The 21,355-nt window shown below is 36.8% G+C and overlaps 1 protein-coding gene across 3 annotated transcripts in view; it reads right to left on the bottom strand.

The window, feature by feature from the left end:
• Positions 1-21,355, bottom strand: part of LOC105476465 (NXPE family member 4) — a 64,775-nt gene that overhangs the window by 14,561 nt on the left and 28,859 nt on the right. The window lies entirely within an intron of this gene.

A 21,355-nucleotide genomic window follows, 5' to 3' on the forward strand; every position in this document is an offset into this window, starting at 1 on the left:
CTGAGATGCTTTTATTGGCGAGTATAGATATCCCTAGCTTATATAACAAGGAAAAACAATCCAATCAATTTTATGAGCTTGGAATATATTTTATACTAAAACTAGGTAAGTATGATACAAGAAAAACACAGGCCCATTTTATTCATGGACATGATTTTTAAATTCTCTGTCTCTTTCTTTCTCTCTGTGTGTATGTGCATATATGTATGTACATACAAAAGTATATAGGTAGATTAGATAAATATATACAGATGTGGGTGCATTTGTCATGGTTGATTATGGGTGAATTCAGGGTTGTAAAAATGGTTCTAGAGTGAAAAATCTTGTTGTATCATTTATATATTAATAGACTAAAGACAAAATCTTATGATTTTTCACTGTTCTCAGGCTTATCTGATTGGGATTGCAGTTGCAATAAAAGCATTTGATGTATTTCAACATTTACTTAGCATTAAAATTCAGTAATAGGAAACCTTAAACATTTTAAAAATCAAGGAGACAAGGACGTTAGCCACCATTGACTCAATTAATGTTCAACATAATGTTAGAAGTCCTGAACAATAAAATAAAGCAAACAAACAAAAATCCAAGGTATGAGACTGATGGGGGAGAAGCGACTTTTTTCCCTTCTTTTCTTTGTTTTTTGTAGGTGTTGTGACTGTCTACAAAGAAACCAGAGTTAGCAAATTATTAGCATGAAGATAGTCAGCAAGGAGTGGAATGCAAAACAAACTCACAAACTCAAAAGCATTTCAGTTATAGAAAATACAATTGAAGAAGCTCTGTCCTTAATGGAGGTATTTTGAAAACTCTTTTAAGGATATTTTTAAAATGCCTGAATGAATGAAAAGATGTAGCACTTTGAAATGTAGTAAGGCTTAATTTGTTAAAGTTGTTAATTCTCTCTCAAAAAATTTAAAAATTTTCTTTATTTCTAATCAAATTCTTAAGGTGGAAGATGGAATCTGATTAATTCTAAAATTTTAGGGAATATAATTGTCTATAAATCGTAACTATTTAAAAAATATTAGCCCTAGTGTAAATTATCGAAAGAAAATAGAATTATAAAGTGCAATATCAATCAAATAAACCAATCAAAAGGAGTGGACACCTTCGAAGCAGACTTGAAGTTTATTATAGATTAATGGTAACATCAGAAATCAGAAAATTATATTTAATAAATTGTATCAAGAAACTGGTTTCACTATATTGAAAAAAAACCCAAAGATTCTTATCACACGACATACTAAAGATCCAAATGAATTAAAGGCCTAAATAGGAATATTGTAACTAAAAGTTCAATATAAAGAAATTTATAATTTCCTTATGACCTCACATCAGCAAGTATTTCTTAAATAAGACCTCCAAAGTGATTCTCTTGCCTTAGCCTCCTGAATAGCTGGGATTACAGACGCCAGCCACCATGCCCAACTAATTTTTTGTATTTTTAGTAGAGGCAGGGTTTCACCATGTTGGCCAGGCTGGCCTCAAACTCCTGACCTCAAGTGATCTGCCTGCCTCGGCCTCCCAAAGTGCTGGGATTACAGGTGTGAGCCACCATACCCGGCCGGCTAATCCAATTTATTTAGGAGACTGAATAAATTAAACTTTGTATATTCATAGAATGAAATACATGCAGTTCTCAGACATCATGAAGTACATTTACATATAGCAACATGATTAGATTTCAAAAAGCTATTTTGAATGAAAAAATTAAAGTATTTATGTAAGTTAAAATAAATATAAACACTAACTCGTAACTATATATCATCCTAGTCCACATATATACATAAATACACGTATTGAATAAGAATTGAAACACTCTGAGAAATAACTAGTATGGAATGGTAGGTACGTATTGGGAAAAGAGGAAGGAGAGTATGGGTGGGAAATAATTTTCGTTTAAGTGTAACAAAAGAGTTCTGTTTCATATATGACCAAGTAACTTCTGGCTCTCTTTCAGACAGCAATGTTCAACTCTGAACGAAATGCCAAAAACAAGTACCTGAAAGCTAAAGACAGTGAACAAAAGCAGGCAAGTTTTGGTGGGAAGATGAAACTTGGAAGAAGGTGCCATTAACAGGAGGTAAGTTTCCTGTTTTTGATGTGTTAACCTGAGGGCAGTCCACTAAGAGAGTAGCTAAAACACAATAGAAATAGAAAGCCATCTTTTTTTTTTTTTTTTTGGCTTCAACAACCTGAGAGCAGAGTCTGCAGTAACACAGTCACTGGAAGGAGGGGGAAATCCTAGACACAGAGAGACAGAGAAGGTCATGCCCCAATTTCTGAGTATGAACTTTGCTTAGATCTCTAGCTGACCCCTGAAGCACACCTATGGGGTAGACACAAAGCAGTCTGCAGCTAGTCAGAACTCAACTGAGATGTGAGTTACTTATAACCACAGGTTGGGTCAGTTTGCAGTTTGAGTTGAACCAAGTTAATCGATTGCCTGCCACAACAAAAACATCGACATTATTCTGAGGAGTAAAACAGAATCCGTGATCTCCACAATGTAACAGTCACAATGTCCAGGACACAATTCAAAATTACTCAGCATAGGAGGAACCAGAAAAATGCAGTCCTTTGCAAAAGATAAGACAATTAATGGAAACCAACCCTGAGAAAACATAGATGTTGGCCTGATCAGATAAGGACTTTGAAACAGCTATTATAACTATGCTCAGTGAGGTAAAAGAAAATATGTTGTAATGAATGGAAGATAAGAAATCTCAGCAAGGATGGAGAAATATTTAGAAATGTTGATGAAAAGAGTCAAACTCTGTAAAATATTTGAATAGCTTTATTCTGAGCCAAATCTGAGTGACCATGTGACACAGCCCTCAGGAGGTCCTGAGAACATGTGCCCAAGGCGGTTGGGGTTCAGCTTGGTTATATATATTTAGGGGAGGCATGAGACATCAATCAAATACATTTGAAAAATACATTGGTTTGTTCCAGTAAGGCAGGACAATTTGAAGTCGGGGGGATGATGCTTCCAGGCTCTAAGTAAATTTAATCATTTTCGGATTGACAATTGGTTGAGTTTGTCTAAAGACCTGGAATTAATAGAAGAATTTGAGCAAGATAAAAAAATCAGAGCTTAGTCCTCAGAAAGAACCAAACAAATTTTACAAAAGAACAAACAATATCTGAGATAAAAATGTATCTCTTAATTCACTACGCTAAACTGTCCCCCTGCTTTTCAGTGTTTATCTGTTAGATCAAGTTTATGTTTATCAATTGTGTTTAGACCTTGTCTCCATTTACTAAGTTAAGGTCTTTTTGATTTATAAGTTTCTGAAAGAGGCCTAATAAAAATTCCCACTATAGCTGTGGCTATATCAATTTTAGCTTGTGATTCTGACTGTTCCCACTTATGTATGTTGAGATTTTTTGCTAGGGCCATTCACATTTATTATTATTATATCTTCTTTGTAAATTGTTCCTTATGTAGCATCTCACTTTATCCTTATTTATGTCTTTTCTTAAATTCTATTTTCTTTACTTTGTAACATCAGTATTTTGTCAAAATTTAGTAGAGTAAAATGTTTAAGAAAATCAAGGAAAGAAAATATGAGCCAGAAATTTTATAAGAAGACAAACTGACCTTTCATTATAAGAGCCACAGGCAAATTCTAATGAAAACATTAGAATTCAGGGACTATTTTGCCCAGATCCTTCCTAAGGAATCTACTAAACAGCATGAACATTAAACAACCAACGTAATTGAAAAGTTTGATATAAGGATTTATGGTAAGAATGAATCATATATTTACTTACAGAAATAAGTCTAAATTATGCTTACAAGGAATAGAGAATAGTATGCAATGGTTGTGTGCTCTGACAATGTAGATATAGTACAACTATAAAAAATTGGTGGGGGAGTGGGGAGAGCTATGAAAAGTAGAATTAGCTTGTTGTTTGCCTTATAGTTATTAACTGAAGTAAAAGGACATTACTTCAAATCAGATATTGAGGAAAAGGGGGAGTTGGGGCAAAAGAGGTTTATAGTTACTTTCAATATTGCTCATTAGAGGGAAGCAATAGTCATTTACCAAGAAAAAAAGTAAAGAAGGGTTATATAAATGGATTAAAATAGACATAATCATTAGAACAAAAATATAAATTTCACTAAATAACAGTAAAAAATCAAGCAAATAAACTAGACCCTATAAAGACATGAATATATATGATTATAACGTAAAACAATATGTCATACTGACACCAAACATGTTTACCACATCAATAAATATAAATTAGCTTATCTCACCAATTAAAGTATATTTTCAGGTCAGGTACAGTGGCTTATGCCTATAATCCCAGCACTTTGGGAGGTTGAGGCAGGAGGATCACTTAAGGCCAGGAGTTTGAGACTAGCCTGGGCAATATGGCAAGACTCTGTCTCTACAAAATACATAAATAATTCGCTTTGGGAGGCTGAGGCGGGCAGATCACTTGAGGTCAGGAGTTTGAGGACATCCTGGCCAACATGATGAAACTCTGTCTCTACTAAAAATACAAAAATTAGTTGGGCGTGGTGGCGGGCAGCTGTAATCCCAGCTACTCGGGAGGCTGAGGCAGGAGAATTGCTTGAACCTGGGAGGCGGAGGTTGCAGTGAGCCAAGATTGCACCATTGCATTCCATGCACTCTAGCCTGGGCGACAGAGCAAGACTCTTAATTATATATAATTATATACATTATATATTAGCCAGATGTGGTGGTGTGTGCCTGTAGCCCCAGCCATTCAAGAGGCTGAGGCAGGGAGATGACTTGAGCCCAGGAAGCCATGTTTATGCCACTACACTCCAGCCTGGGGTACAGAGAGAGACCCTGTTTAAAAAAACAAAAAAGTCTTTTTAGATTGGTTAACAAAGCCAAATCTAACACTGTGGCTTACATAAGAGACAGACTTACAACACAGATTCAGAAAGATTTTTCATAAAAGAAGAATGGTACGTAATAATGAGAGATTAAACACCTCCCCAGGATTGGGACCAGTCAAGAATGTCCTCTTTCACCACTCCTATTCAACAATGTAGTGGAAGTCATAGTCAGTGCAATAAAACAAGAAGGAAAAATAAGAGAAATATATATTGGAAAGGAAAAAGTAAAGCTGTTTTTATTAACAAATTACATGACTGTCTATATAGAATCTACCCAAAGAATCTACGGAAAGTTCTTGGAACTACTAAGTAAATATAGCAAGGTTTCAGGAAACAAGGTCAATATATAACATTTAATTGTTTTCCTGTATACTAGCAATTAACAATTGGAATTTGAAATTACAAAAAAGAAAGCCATTTACAATAGCACCAAAAAAGTGAAGTACGTAAGTATAAATCTAACAAAATATATGCAGGATCTATATGTAGAAAGCTATGAAACATTAATGGAAGACATTTTTAAAAATCTAAATAAATGGGGAGATATTCCATGTTTATGGATTGGACAGACTAAATATTGTTAAAATGTCAGTTCTTCCCAATTTGATTTATTGATTCAATACCATTTCAATAAAAATCCCAGCAATTTTTTTGTAGCCATCAACAAACTGAAATTTTATATGGAAAGGTAAAGGAAGCAAAATAACTAACCCAATTCTGAGAAAGAAGAACAAAATTGGAAGAATCTCATTGTCCCACTTCAAGGCTTACTACAAAGCTGCCGTTATCAAGACAATGCAGTATTGGTGAAAGAATGAACACATTAATCAAGTGAACATAGTAGCTAATAAATAAACATATACAAATATTATCAACTGATTTTTGATAAAGGCACAAAGGCAATTTAATGGAAAAATGAGTCTTTTCAACAAATAGTGCTGGAACAATTAGACGTTCATACTAAACAAATAAGCCTAGACACAGATCTCACAATTGACAGAAAAGTTAACTCTAAATGGATCACAGACCTAAATATAAAATCTAAAATTTCTGGAAGAAAACATGCATGAAAATCTGTGTGAACTTGAGCTGTTGATGAGGTTTTAGAAATAATATAAAAAGCACAATCCATGAAAGAAATACTGGTAAGTTAGCTTTTACTAAAAATTAAAGCTTCTGCCCTGTGAAAGACACTGTTAAGAGGATGCAGAGATAAGCCATAGAGGGTGAGAATATATTTTCAAAGCACTGATCTGGTAAAGGACTTCATCTAGAATATACAAAGAACTCTTAAAACTCAACAATAGGACAAAACAATTTTAAAATGTGCAAAAGATCTGAATGGACACCTCACCAAAGAAGATACACAAATTATAACTAAATATATAAAAAAGACACTCAATTTTATTTGTCAGGGAGACAAAACAGCAATGAAATACTATTACATATCAATTAGAATGGCTAAAACTAAAAAATAAAAAACCTGACAATACCAGTTGCTGGTGAGGATGTAGAGCAGTAGGATTCTCACTCATTGCTGGGGGAATCCAAAATGGCACAGCTACTTTGAAAGACACTTTGATAATATCTTATAAAGCTAAACATAGTCTTACCATTCAATATAGCAATTTTTCCCTGTGTACGTATCCAGTTGATTTGAATGCTTATGTCCACACAAATACCTGCACCTGAATGTTTATAGCAGCTTTGATCATAGTTGCCCAAAACTGGAAGCAACCAAGAGGTCTTCAGTAGGTGAATATAGATAAATTGTAGTACATTGATATAGTGGGATAATATTTAGCAATAAGAAAAATGAGCTATCAATTCATGCAACAATGTAGGTGAATCTTAAATGCATAATACTAAGAGAAAGAAGCCCATCTGAAAAGGCTATGCACTGTATGATTGCATTACTATGACATTCTGGAAAAAGGTGGTTCTATAGAGATCAAAAACTAATCAATGGTTGCCAGACGTTTGGGGAGGGGAGAGAGTTGAATAGGGGGACTTTTTAGGTCAGTGAAATTACTGTGTATGATACTGTTGTGTATACATGAAACTGCAGACGTTCTTTGAATCTTATAACACAAAGAGTGGATCTTTTTTTGTTTGTTTGTTTGTTTTAAGACAGAGTCTTGCTCTGTCGCCAGGCTGGAGAGCAGTGGCGTGATCTCGGCTCACTGTAACCTCCGCCTTCTGTGTTGAAGCAATTCTCCTACCTCACTCTCCCAAGTAGCTGAGACTACAGGGGTGCACCACCACGCCAGCTAATTTTTGTATTTTTTAAATAGAGATGGAGTTTCACCATGTTGACCAGGATGGTCTTGATATCTTGACTTCGCGATCCACCCACCTTGGCCTCCCAAAGTGCTGAGATTGCAGGCGTGAGCCACTGTCCCTGGGTGAGTGAATCTTAATGTATGCAAGATAAAAAAATCAATTAGGAGATTGAGGGACTAAAGGGTAGAACACAGTGTTTTAACTGTATTACAAATTTAACTGTATTACAAATGTATGACATAACCTTGCTGGAGAAAGCTGCTGACCTAAGCTGCTTTGGAAATTAATAGAGTCTGTAAGACGAAAGACAAAAAGAACTGCTTATAAACACTGTACTCTCAGTTAACAGTTCTGAAACCATTGTGTGTGTATGCTGGGGGGTGAACATATAAATAAATAAATAGATGACAGATGGTGGGAACCAGATTCCTCATTATCGATGTGGTAGGTGAAGACTAGTGTGTGAACTGTATAGTGATGGATGAGAGAAATATCAGTATGAGCCCATGTTTAGCTTAATATAGATTGAAACAGATATTTTATGTATAATTATAGATATGCATGTATTACTGGCTAGTATCATACATATATTTCTTTTTTTTCTTTTTCTTTTCTTTTTTTTAGAGATGGGGTCTTGCTATGTTGACCAGACTGATCTCGAATTCCTGGTCTCAAACAGTCCTCCCATCTCAACCCCGCAAAGTGCTAGGATTATGGGCATGGGGCACCATGCCTGGCCAGTATTTCTGAGCACTGTCTTCTGAGAGGGCCTAGAAGGAAAGACACCCCAATTGTAACAAACAAAGCCAGTGTCTAGATCTTTGTTTCCAATACCATTCTCCAGTAAAAGGAATCAGGGCTCCTTGGATAAATGGCTGATTCTAGGGCTGGGGTAGGGAATATACAAGATGAGCCTAAAGCATCTTATAGTGTTGGAAAGCAAGAAATGCTCAAAAGAAGCAAACAAACAAAGGAACACAGGAACCAATGGAAAGAGCTAATGGCCAAAGTAGAGCAGTTTGAGTAACAAAATAACGTACTGTTGGATTATGTCTCAAAGTATGAAATAAATATCTATGAATTCACACTGATGTAAATGAATTATTGAATAAACAAATATGTGAGGGATAATAGGCAAATCTCTTGTACAGAAGAATTCCAGATAATGTATGTAGATTCTCCCCACTCAAGGAGATGGAACAGAACTGCCCAATCCTTAAGTGTGGAATTGAACTAGTGACCTCTTTAGGAAGAGTACAGTAAAGAGCAGGGTGGGGCAGAAGGAAGAGTAATCTTACTGTGGAGAAACCTGACGAACATCAGCTCAGCCAAGTGATCAAGATTGACATCATCAGTGATGTCATATTGACGGCATGCATCCTTGATGTGATGTGATGAGTGGAAGACCACTTAGCTCTGTGCTCTTCCTTCCCTAAACCCATGAACTCTTTTTAACCATGAGAAAAACAACACACAAATGAACATGGAAGGACAGTCTACAAAATACCAGACCACTGTTCCTTAAAACTGTCAATGTCATCAAAAACAAGGAAAGCCTAAAGAGAAGTAACAATGAAATGTAATGTTGACTGGGTGCAGTGGCTCACACCTGTAATCCCAGCACTTTGGGAGGCTGAGGCAGGCGGATCACTTGAGGTTAGGGGTTTGAGACTAGCCTGCTCAACATGGTGAAACCCCATCCTACCAAAAAATATAAAAATTAGCCGGGTGTGCTGGTGCATGTCTGTAATCCCAGTTACTCAGGAGGCTGAGGCAGGAGGATCACTTGAACCTGGGAGGCAGAAGTTGCAGTGAGCTGAGATAGTGCTACTGCACTCCAGCCTGGGAGTCCTAATTCATGTTGAAAAACACAACAAAAAGAAATTTATGGATTTCCTCTACACATAAAATATATACTTTAACTCAAAAGCTTGCATTTTACCTAAGGGAAACACTAAAGGCTTTGTCACCAAAATCAGGAACAAGACAAGGATGCCAATGTAATGAGATAGTCATTACATTGAACATTGGGATGGAGGTGTTAGCTAATGCAGTTAGAGAAGAGAAAGCAATTTGAGACACTGGAATTGAAAAGGAAATAAAATAATCTTTATTTTCAGATGCAATTATTATTTATCTGAAAAACCCCAAAGTATCAATGGAGAAATGACTACAAATAATAAAATAATTTAGCAAAATAGTGGGAAATAAAATTAATATATTAAAAAATCAATAGCTTTTGTGTATATAGACAAAAAACAGAGAGAAGCTAAAATGGAAGGGACAATCCAATATATGGCAGCAAAATGATAATAAAATACTTAAGTGTACATTTAGCACAAGTATCCAAGATTTATATGAGGAAAACTTGCAAAACACTCCTGAAGAAAACAAAATTGAACAAATATAAAGGAAACCATGACCTTGGATAGAAAAAACATCATAAGGATCTTGTTTAGTCTTCCAAAGTTAACTTATACATTTAATACAATCACAATAACAATGTCCTAAATATCTTTTGGGCCAGACAGGCCAGTTAGAAAGCTCACTTGAAAGGATAAATAGAGAGAATAGTTACAAAATGTATGGGGAATAGAAAAGCCAAAAGTGTTGGGTGTGGATAGGATTAACTCTACGAGATATTAAAACTTACTTGTAAAAATCTTTATAATTAAAGTAGGATGGTATTGATGCATGAATAAAAAGACAATGTAACAGAATTGAAAATCAGAAATAGACCTCATTATATATACATATTTAGTATGCTATGGAGGCCGCACTAAAAATCAATGAGGATATAGGATGGAATTTTTAATAAGAGGATTAGGATAATCGGAGAGCCATATGGAAAAAGTTAAATGAGATTGATATCTTATACCATTCAACAGGATAAATTCCAAGTAGATCAGATATTTATAGACAATGTAACTTTACAAGTAAAAAAATGAGAAAACGTGGATGAATACCTGTATAATCTTTGAGCGGGAAAAACTTTCTAACTATGACTTAACACCCAGAAACATGTTATAAGGGAAACAGTAATGCCAACTGTTCTTTCCTCCATCGTTTTCGTTGATAATTTATTCCTTTGTGCTCTTATAGTCTCATATGCGTACCTTTGTAATAATATGTGCTACACTGTTGTATCTCCTTATGCGTCTGTGCCTTCATTAGACTGATAGACATTCTAGAGGAGATTCCTTCAGAGAGTCCCTCATTCGAGAGGAGAATCACCTCAGGCTGAATCCACCTACTTTGGATTGCTGATATGTCACAAGATTCCAGTCCTGACAACCAAGCAGTTCTGTGGTTCATATCCCCGGTCTGACATTTCCACTGATGCACTACCAACTTTGGTTAGAGTTGGCTTCTTTGAGAGTGGCCAGAGAGCTTCTTTGTCAGAAGGATTTTTACTGATGGCAGAGTTTTGGAAATTTATTAACCCCATCCTCTATACCATACTTATTTTTGCATCTATTTTCTACTTGGAACCCTTAATCAAGATCACATTTGTCTAAGCCATAGTAACTGAAAATCAGAATTTTTCTTAGAATCCTATGGCCAGATAATCTCATTTATTCCAAAATCAATGTCTCACTTAGATTCTACTCCTTAGCTTGAGCTCTGCATATCCCAGTGTCTTTAAGAAGTCTCCACTTGGAAATCCTCACTGGTGGAGGTGAGCTGAACCCAGCTTTGCTAGCTTATGAAAGCCTGTTCATGCACATTTCTTTCCAACTGCTTATTCAGTGACATCATCTTGGTAGCTTGAAATAGGCCACGATGGGTACATTTGCGTCATGGAAATCATCAAAGGCTGTAAACAGGATGTTTGTTTTTGTTTTCTGGGAGAGCAGGTTTGTCAGTATACCCCTGCTCGAAGGAATCTCAAAGTCAACTTGTCCAATTGGAATGTTTTTTCTTCTTCCAAATGTCTCCTGCTTCCTCTTCTCCCCGTCTTTGTGAATGGTATCCCAAATCAGAAACTTGGCCACTGTGTTTGACTCACTGTGTCTCCTCTCCTTAAGCTTCTATATGGTCATCCTCAGACAGGATTGAATCAATATACAGAGCCTGCTAGTTGTCTCTTTCATCAGTTGTAATAAAACTTGTAGCTGGGCATATGTTAGCTGAGATACACAACCTTTCCTGACCTTGGTTGTATTTGAGTGTGGCCAGGACACTGAGTTCTCTGATACGTAAGCAGAGGCCATGTGTGTCATACCTCCTCCAGGTTCTCTTTCCTCTTCCTATTTGTGTAAAATAGAGGGGGCAGCAGCCTAGCTTAGACCACGGAGGTGATGACAGTATCCCAGAACAGAGGGTTCTGAAAAATTCTTTGTGACATGGGCCCTTTGCAGTCCTGTGACCTCTTTTCCAAATGCATAAAATAAAATGTGTAGAGTTGCAACTAAGGCCAATTATACTGAGGTACAATTATCAACATTTTAAATAACCTAATTTGTTATATAGTCATATAGCAATTTTTTATTAACACACTAAATAACAAAATTTAGCAGCCAGGTCTTATATTTACAGTAATTTCGAAGCAATAATTATGAGTGATATTTCAAGATTCTTTATTAACTGTATTATGATATGAAAATATCTGTAATTTCAACTTGCTTGACTAAGCCACAGGCATTGCTAATACTACTGTGATTTGTTGTCACTATTCATCATTGAAGAGATTGCTAAACTTCATTTAGAAGCTACTGAAAATAAAGATGTAATTTTTTTCCCTCTCAGGTTCACAGGCCTCCTAAATTCTGTCCATGGGCCCATTTGTGGGCCTGCCAACCCTAGAATAAGACCACTGGCAGAGGATAGCAGAGTTTGATGTCTGGCTTCAAGGTGCACAGCCTAACTAGATGGTTACATGAGACATAAATCCCTGTCTTGTTTTCTTATTTAAGTCATTGCATTTTGGGAGTCCTTTTTTTTTTTTTTTGATGGCAGTCCAGCCTGTCTACATCTATTTATTAACCTATTAAGTATCTCTTCGATTTGTGGTTCTTTTTTTGTCATCACTGTTGCAGTCTGGTATAGGTATTGCTGGGGCATTTACTGGGAATTATTTCAGCTTTGTTTTTATAGCATTACTGAGGTATAATTTACATGCAATAAGAATACATTATTATTATTATTATTATTTTGAGATGGAGTCTTGCCCTGTTGCCCAGGCTGGAGTGCAGTGGTGAGATCTCGGCTCACTGCAACCTATGCCTCCTGGGTTCAAGTGATTCTCCTGCCTCAGTCTCCTGAGTAGCTGGGACTCCAGGCACGTGTCACCATGCCCAGCTAATTTTTTGTATTTTAGTAGAGACGGGATTTCACCATGTTGGCCAGGATGGTCTCGATTTCCTGACCTTGTGATCTGCCCTCCTTGGCCTCCCAAAGTGCTGGAATTATAGGCGTGAGCCACCGCACCCAGCCAAGAATACATGCGTTTTAAGCGCACTGTTGTATGAATGTTGGCAAATGTAGACACCAGTGTACCCACCACAATCAATAAGTAGAATATTACTACCACCCCAAAGTTCCATTTCTTAGTCAATTCTGTCCTCCTCCTGTGCATGCCCTTCTGCCCATGCCTAACGTGTTTCTGGCCCCGGACAATCAAGGATTTAGTTTCTGGCACTACAGATTAGATTTGTTTTTCTAGAGTTTCACATCAATAGAACCATGTAGAATGTACTCTTTTGTATCTGGCTTCTTGCATTTAGGATTATGTTTTTGAAGATTCATCGATGTTGCATTAATCAGTAGTTTGTTCCTTTTCATTATTGAGCAATATCTCATAATATTTTATCTATTCCTCATTGGATAAATATTTGGGTTGTTTCAAGATTGGGGCTATTGTGAACAGAGCTGCTCTGAATATTCATATATGGTTCTCCATATGGACAAATGTTTTAATTTCTTTTTGGTAAATACCCAAGGGTGGAATAACAGGGCCATATGGTAAGTAAATGTTTAACTTTTGACAACTCTATAAAAAGCCTACTGGAATTTATTGCTCTTAATCTGTAGGTAAATTTGGGGAGAATTGCTATAGTAACAATATTGAGTTTTCCAATTCATGAAAACCGTTTATACCTCTCGGTTTGAATTTATGGAGACTTGGTTTTATGTACTTTAAGGTGGGTCTTGAAAAGCCTGGGCTTTTTACCACGCTCCTCTCTTTTACTGGAACTCGAAACCTACAAACTCTGTTTCCTCCTTCAGTGAGCAAGAGATTAAATCTCCACTCGTCCATCTGTTCTGTGCTACGCTTTGTGGAGTCTTCCTTGGGTACACAGAGCTCAGGGATCAGTCAAAGATATGAGAGTAGATTTGGGGGCTGCTGCTTCTAAGGCCTTTCTCCTGGAATTTCCCTGGTCAATTGCCTTGAACTCCATCCTATGACATCTCCAGGCTGCAAATCTGCAGTTTTCTCCTTGTATTCAAGTTGCTTTGCACAATATACACTAAGGTATATTGTCAGGATAAAAGTCCTTAAAGCTGACTCCCAGGCAGCATAATTTGCTACTTTTAAGTGTCAAATTCGCTCCAGTTTCTGCCAGTTGTTGGCCTTTTTCTAGTGCTTTCATATCATTTTTAAAAATGTATTTTTTCCAGAGTTTAATACTGTTCTATGAGAAATGTTAGTCTCATCTAAGCCACTCTGCCATTTTTTTTGCAGCTGGAACTTCCTAGTCCATTTATATTTCATATTATCATTGATATATCTATGTAATTTTATCTTACTATTTGGTTTTTATTTGTCCCAACTTCTCTATTCTATTTTCTCCCTTTTCGACTTTTTTTGAGACGGAGTCTCACTCTCTTGCCCAAGTTGGAGTGCAGTGGCGCTATCTTGGCGCACTGCAACCTCTGTCTCCCAGTTCAAGTGATTATAGTGCCTCAGCCTCCTGAGTAGCTGGGATTACAGACATGAGCCATCATACCTGGCCAATTTTTTTGTAGTTTTAGTAGAGCTAGGGTTTCACCATGTTGGCCAGGCTCGTCTCGAACTCCTGACCTCAAATAATCTGCGTGCCTCGGCCTCCCAAAGTTCTGGGATTACAGGCATGAGCTACCATGCCTGGCCCCTTTTTGACTTCTTGTGTATTAATCAAAAATTCTAAAATTATTCTATTTCCACTCTCATTTAGCTTGTTATACAAACTACTTTAACAATTTCTACTCTATTTTGGAAATTTCAATATGCATCTTTGACTTAATGAAGTCTAATATAAATTGGTACTTTTACTAATCATTAGGAAATGAGGGACCTTAGAAAACTGTACTCCATTTACATTTAACTCCTTCACATTTTCTTGCTATTGTCAGGCATTTTAGTTCTAGAACTATTTATTTTATTTTATTTTGTTTTATTTCTTTTAGAGATGGAAAAGGAATATGTTGCCTAGGTTGGACTGGAACTCCTGGGCTCAAGTGATCCTCCTACCTTAGCCTCCCATGTAGCTGGGACTATAGGCACTCACCACTGACTGGTTTAATTCTACGAATATTTAAAACACCACAATATATTATATATTATTGTATATATGTGTGTGTGTGTTTGTGTATATATATATATATATATATAAAATCCTTGTTCATTTAGATTTGTACATTTAGTTTCCTTCTTTTTCATTCTTCTTTGCCTTTCTCTACTGTCATTTGGGAGAATTTATCTCCTGCTTCAAGAACTATCTTTAATATTCTGTAAGACATCTTCTAGTGACAAATTCTCAAGGTTACATTTTTAAAAATCTTATTTTGCTTTCATTTTGAGGGTTACTTTTGCTGGCTATACAATTCTAGATTGACAAGTGTTATTTATTTGTTTTTGTTTTTGGTGGTTAAGAGCATCAGCACTTTGAATATGTTACCTAATTTTCCTTCTATTTCCCTAACTGCCCTTTGTTCCTCTCTTGCTTTCTCTCTAGATTCTAGATCTCTCAACTTCTCACTGCCCCAGTTGCTCTGTGATGCTTAACAGATCAAATATAACATTCTCTAGCTTTTCTAGTTGCTCTCAAAAGGAGATTATAAGCGAGTCTGCTATTTTGGGAAACATAAATTGTATTTATAATTATAAATATAAACTATACACCCATCTATGTATATGTGTTTATGTGTGTATGTATATACATACATATATATGCACGTTCTATATGTTTTTATTTTTTTTCATTTTCCAAACAAATATCTGTGGCTGATATGTAGAAATATAAGTGTTTCATTTTAATAGTGCTTTTATATAGTCACACATAGAGAACAAAGATGATTAGAAGTGGCCATATTGGATACGTTTGCCTTGTTTTCATTGCTAGTTTCAACGTTTTACTACGTGTGATTAAATATATGATGTTGGATGTATGATATTTGCTTTTCTTAATGCCTTTTATTAGATTGAGGAAGTTCTCTTTTAAGAAAGAGTTTGTGAAGTGTTTCTATTACTAATGGAAGTTGAGTTATTGACAAAGGCCTTTTCTGATTCATTGAGGTAATTATATGAATTTTTAAACTTTTATGTTTAAATATGATATATTACATTAGTATATTTTCTAAAGCTAAACAATCCTCCTGTTACTGACTTCAGCTGAACTAGGTCATAATATAGATTGGATATTTATACATAACTCTGTTGTACTATGTAAGAGTCCAAATTAACATGATCGTTTTGAAAGCAGAATGGCAATATTTTTGTTAGTTTGTGTTTATCTATGCCCTATGTCCAAGCAATTCAATCTGGATACATCACAGAGGACTTCTCAGTCAGGTCCATAAAGAATCACATACAAAGTTTGTCTTCAGTTGATTATATATATAGGTGTAGTTGTAGGGAATTAAATAGACTTTAATATGTATTACTATGAAATGGTTAAGAAACAAGTAGTGGATGTGTATTGTGGGACACTATCCAGCAGATAGATGCAACTCACTAGATTTATCTGTAACATGAAGGGCTCGTTAAAACAGCTCTAAGTGAAGAAAGAAAGAAACATTATAAATCTTTATCACAACATTTTTATGTAAATTAAAAATACACATACAAAGCACAATACATGGATACACACATATTCAAAGATACAAATTAAAAAGGAATTCTTCCTGCTTTTCTGGCTTTGTTTATGGCTCATCCTGCTGCCCACCTGGGATGGCCTGCCCCTGCACCAATCTAGACTCTATAGTCAGTGAATCCCCGACTCAGGGGCAATCTCTACAGGAAACTTTCCAGCATGACTCTAGACCACAATGATCTTTCCCATATTTTGAATTCCTGTGACATATTCATACATTTCTCACCCAAACAATGTCATACATAAAACAAGGCAAAGAAATACCAGCTGTAAACAGGTATTTTTGATGTCCTTCTTCCTCTCTCCAACTAGATGTTAGGTTGAGTGACTGTATCCGTGCTTGCTTCCCACAGAGCACTGGGGACTTTTGCTGGTCGGTTATTAGAGAAATATTTTATCTTGATGCTGTCTCACCATCAAAACCAGCCTATCCTTGTCATTAAGAGAGGCTCTCACTATCAGTTTTTTTTTTTGTTTCCTACACTTTCTTCTGAGCTCTCTCCCTTTTCTTCTCTTTCTCTGACTTGGGAGAACCCCTCGGCAGACACAGCCTTTCTAATTCCTTTTGCTTTCTTCTTCCCTGCCCTCCACTGATCACTGGCAAGATTAGAGATAGAGAAGGGCAGTCTCCATAGTTTTGCTTTTGCACCTGTTTTAATGATCTCTCCTATCTGGGTGGCTGGAAAAGTACCTGTGAGTTCTTAACTGGCTCTTGTGGCTGTGTAAAACTTGTTTGTTTCTTGTCTGTGAACACATGTTTGGGAATGGAAAACCCCTTAGTTCTGAAACAGCTGTGGTCCTTGAAGTCATAGTGTAAAAATACCCCAAGTGACTCTATGGATAGGCTTTCCTCAGAAAATCTGAAGTCTCGCGACAACTCCAAACAAGAGAACACATTGTCAGTGGACACCATGCAGAGAACTGGTGGGTGATTGAGAATTCTTTTTTGTGGGGCACTTTTGCAGGCTTGATGAACTTTGGGGCCTCTCTGTCATATTTTGGATATATTCTCCTAGCAGAGAACATGTCTTTATTTGTGTAAAAAAGCCCTTTTTACACAAAACCATCTGTTTAAATAGGTGCTTGTTACATTCCACTTACTCCCTGGCAAATGTAAAATGAATCATTGTATTTTGTTTGTTAGCTATAGACTGAATCTTTAACATATACTAGACATAATTCCTGGTGCTGTGAACAAGGCACCTAGTGAACAAATACACGGTCCTTACTGTTAGAGAACCTAGAGTTTACTGTGAGTAGAACAGGTAAAAATAATATATACAACTAGATTAATGAAATTTTTTGGATAGTGATACATACACTCATGAAAAGGAAACAGTGAAGTAATTAAGAATAATAGGGAGATGGAGTGATCTAGTTTTAGATTGTGTGGTCAGGAAAACTTATCTGAGATTTAAGTGACAAGAAAGACTCATCCTTACAGATCATGGAAAGGAGTTTGGAAACCATTACAGGATTTTATATAGGGATGTCAAATGGATCTCATTTACAGTTTAAAAAGCTCAGTCTGGCTACTGGGTGAAGAATGGGTTGTAGAAGTTTCAAGATTATGAGCAAAAGATCAGTTATTGCCTGAGTACAGGAAAGAGGTGACATAGTTTAGACTAAGATGGTAGCAATGGTGATAGAGAAGAGGAGAAAGATTCTCCTCATATATTCTAAAAAAATATGGCAGAACTTTGAGAGGAATGAGAGAAGTAGATGAATCAACGACAATTTATGACTGCCTGTATGAATCTTGGAAACATTTCTGAACTGGAGAAAACTAGGGACAAATGCATTTTGGAATATAAATCAAGAGTTCTCCTTTTGATCATATTGAGTTTGAGATGCCTCTTAGATAGGTAAATGGGAAATTAAGTAGGCAATTAGATATGCAAGTCTTAAGCGCAATGGAGAAATCAGAGCTGGAGACAAATACCTAGAAGTTACGGAAATCAGAGGTGGTATTTAAGCCAGGGAGTGGATATCATCACAAATTAGCATATAGATAGAGCAAAGTAGATGCCTAGGAATGAACCCCAGGGTACTCCAACTTTAGAGGCCAAGCAGCAGAGTGGGGATTGGCCAAGGAAAATGGGAAGGAGTGACCAAGGAAGCAGGAGGAAAACACAGAGAAATTTGTGGCACAGAAACAAAGGAAAGTGAGTGAGTGAATAAAGAAGGCACAGTCAATTGGGTCAAACACTACTGAGAGACTTGAGTTAGATGAAGACAAAGAAGTAGCCATTGGATTTGACAACACAAAGGCCATCAGTACCCTTGGCAGGAGTGATTTAGAACATAAGCCCAACTGGAATGTGTTGTAACAGACAATAGGAGGTAGCAAGGACAAAAACATATGGACCATGTTTTCAAGAAGGTTTTATGAAAAGGGGAGAAGATATGTGGCCATACCTCAAGAGAAACATACAGTATCAGGGGATCTCTCTCTCTCTCTCTCTCTATCTCTGTATATATAGCATATTTGCACACACATGGAGAATATTTATATTCTCTATACACACATATATATATTTAAATTTATGTTTTCTTTTCTGAGATGCAAACTATTAGAGAGCAGTCTATTTGTTTCCTAAAGAAATGACCCAGTAGAAAGGATTGGGTTGATGACTGTGTCAGTTAATGATTTGTTGCCTCTTGACTCCAAATGTGGCCTTCTATACATTCTCTGCAATCATGGACAGAATTCCCTTGAGCACCCTCCTGTATAGTGAGCACATTGCTAACCTTTCTCAGCAGAGGACTTTGGAGGGACATTGCAGAAAGAAGGAACTCTCCTGCTGTTTCTGGTGGCGGTGCAGTAGGCTAGTGTTTTTGGTATGGGGCCATGCAGTGGGGCTCTTCCCCAGCCATGTTCCCAGAATAAGCAATCTTTTGGCAACCTTGCAGCCTCATCCTGGCCTGGCAATAACCTTTCCTGGCCTTCCACATTAGCTACAGCACCCCAGCACTCCCTGTCTGTGAAGGCCTACTGCTTGCATGGGCACTCGATTCCCCATGCAGGCCCCCTGCACAGCTCATCTTTGTCCTGGGCCCTCACCCACTTGTCCACACCCCTGGTTCCTGGTTGCCTGCACCCTGCCTGGACTACGGAGGATTCCCTTCTGCTTGTGCAGCAACTGCAGACCAGCTCTAGCCTGGGAAAACCAACGATCTTCTCTGTTATACATTTCCCAATAAGGCTGAACCACAGCCTTGGGGAGGGACCTTCTTCTAAGTTCCTTTTGGACATCGTCCCTCAGCCTTAGGCATACCACATAGAGATTTCTTTTATCTGATAGTCACTCATTTATCAGCGTTTAGTAATTCTTTATAACAAACTTCCCCTGTTTGGCCCACTGGGTGGTTTCTACCTCCTCATTGGACCCAGACTGTTAGTTACAATGATGAGAAAGATTATAACTGCAAGAATTCAACACAAACTGGTACTTTTTATCTTTTTAAATACCCTCTCTTGAAAAAAAAAACCTCACCTTGTCAGTTTCTTTTCAGTATACTCTTTAATATGCTTGCCTCTTGTTAATAGTTTCCCTTGGACATTTTTACAATTTTTTTTCTTTGTGGAGTATTTATCCAAAATATTGAAGAATCCATTCAGCTCCAAGGGCTGTATGTCAGTCATTTTTACTTTTTCCCTCTGTTGGAAGAGCAACTTGTGCTTGCTATATATATATATACTGGCCAATCATCTCAGACAGGAAATAAACATACAAAACATCACACAGACATTGCCACAGCTAACTCTGTATGTATATTGGTTTGGTTTTCAGAAGAACCATCAAACCTTTATGGATTGCTGCTAGAAAGTGCTAACTTCTGAGAATCATCATTCTGAATGTAACTTTCTATCTGAGCTTACATTCCCTCTTAGAGTTCACATATTACAAATATATATCTTCTTTTCCTTTTCTTAAAAAAAAATCTTTGGGTCACATTCAAATTTCAGTTTCTGTGCTAAATTTATAGTGCTCTATGTTCCCTTTAAATATTCTGCCCCTTTTGCAAGATCTTCAATGCCTTTTATCCATCCTTACCTCAAGTAGAAAGGGGTAGTGGAAAATCACTGTATTAATAAAAGAAAGCAGGTGCTGTTTTACCATTCTTGGAGCTTCACAACCCTTGGTCATTCTTATCTTAGCAGCTATAGTAGTCCCTGGTGATGCTTGAGTTAAGGTACTGCTTCCCCCTCCCTTTATTTCCCCCTCTTTTCTTCACTCTCTTATTCTCTTTCATTCCTTCTTTCTTATTTTCCCTCTCCCCTTCCTTTCTCCCTCAACTACCCACCCATTGTAATTAGGATAAAATTTAAATTCCTTGCCATAGGTAATAAGGCCACATAAGATCTAGCTCCTGCTTATTTCTCTAACTTCTCAAGCCTCTGTCTTCCTCCATTTTGTCTCATGACTGCCTCCTTTTTTGATCTTTTTTATCCTGCTCACAATGCTTCTCTTCTGAGATGCTTTTCTAAATATCTAGTCACCTCCATCACCACCATGCCATTACACTATCACTGATGTGATATGCTTTCTTCATATGACTTTATCGTGAATTATGGAATCATTTTATGTCTTTTTTGTTTATTATCTTTTTCCTTTATTAGAATATAAAGCCTTCGATGGTGAGATATCTTTGTCTTTTTGATGACTGTATACCTAAAGACTAGAACAATTCCTAGCATATGGTAGGGATTTTAAAAAAAATTTTGACCATCTGAGTGTATATGGGGCATTGAACTATGAACTGTGATTATTGGCAAATAAATAGAAAAGGTATTGTCTCCTGCCCCCCCCCCCGAAAAAACCTGGATAAACATATTTAAGCTGCCCTATTATAATTGTTTTTTTCCAGATGCAGCTACTCTTGCCATTCTGTCTATTCGGTCAGGGGCCCAGTAGTATCTGGGGCACGGTGAAGAGTACAAAATTAAGGAAGAATATGGTACCAAACTGCTTGACAATAATCACATTGCTCTCTTCAACTGAAATTCTTATATCCAACCCTCTTTTTTGATCAAGTCTTGGGAAGGCCTATTAAAATGCAAATGAGAGTGATTAAAATGTTAACCTACATGTGTAGATTATAGGAACCA

The sequence above is a fragment of the Macaca nemestrina genome, chromosome 12, assembly GCF_043159975.1.
Source record: "Macaca nemestrina isolate mMacNem1 chromosome 12, mMacNem.hap1, whole genome shotgun sequence".
Classification (NCBI taxonomy): domain Eukaryota; kingdom Metazoa; phylum Chordata; class Mammalia; order Primates; family Cercopithecidae; genus Macaca; species Macaca nemestrina.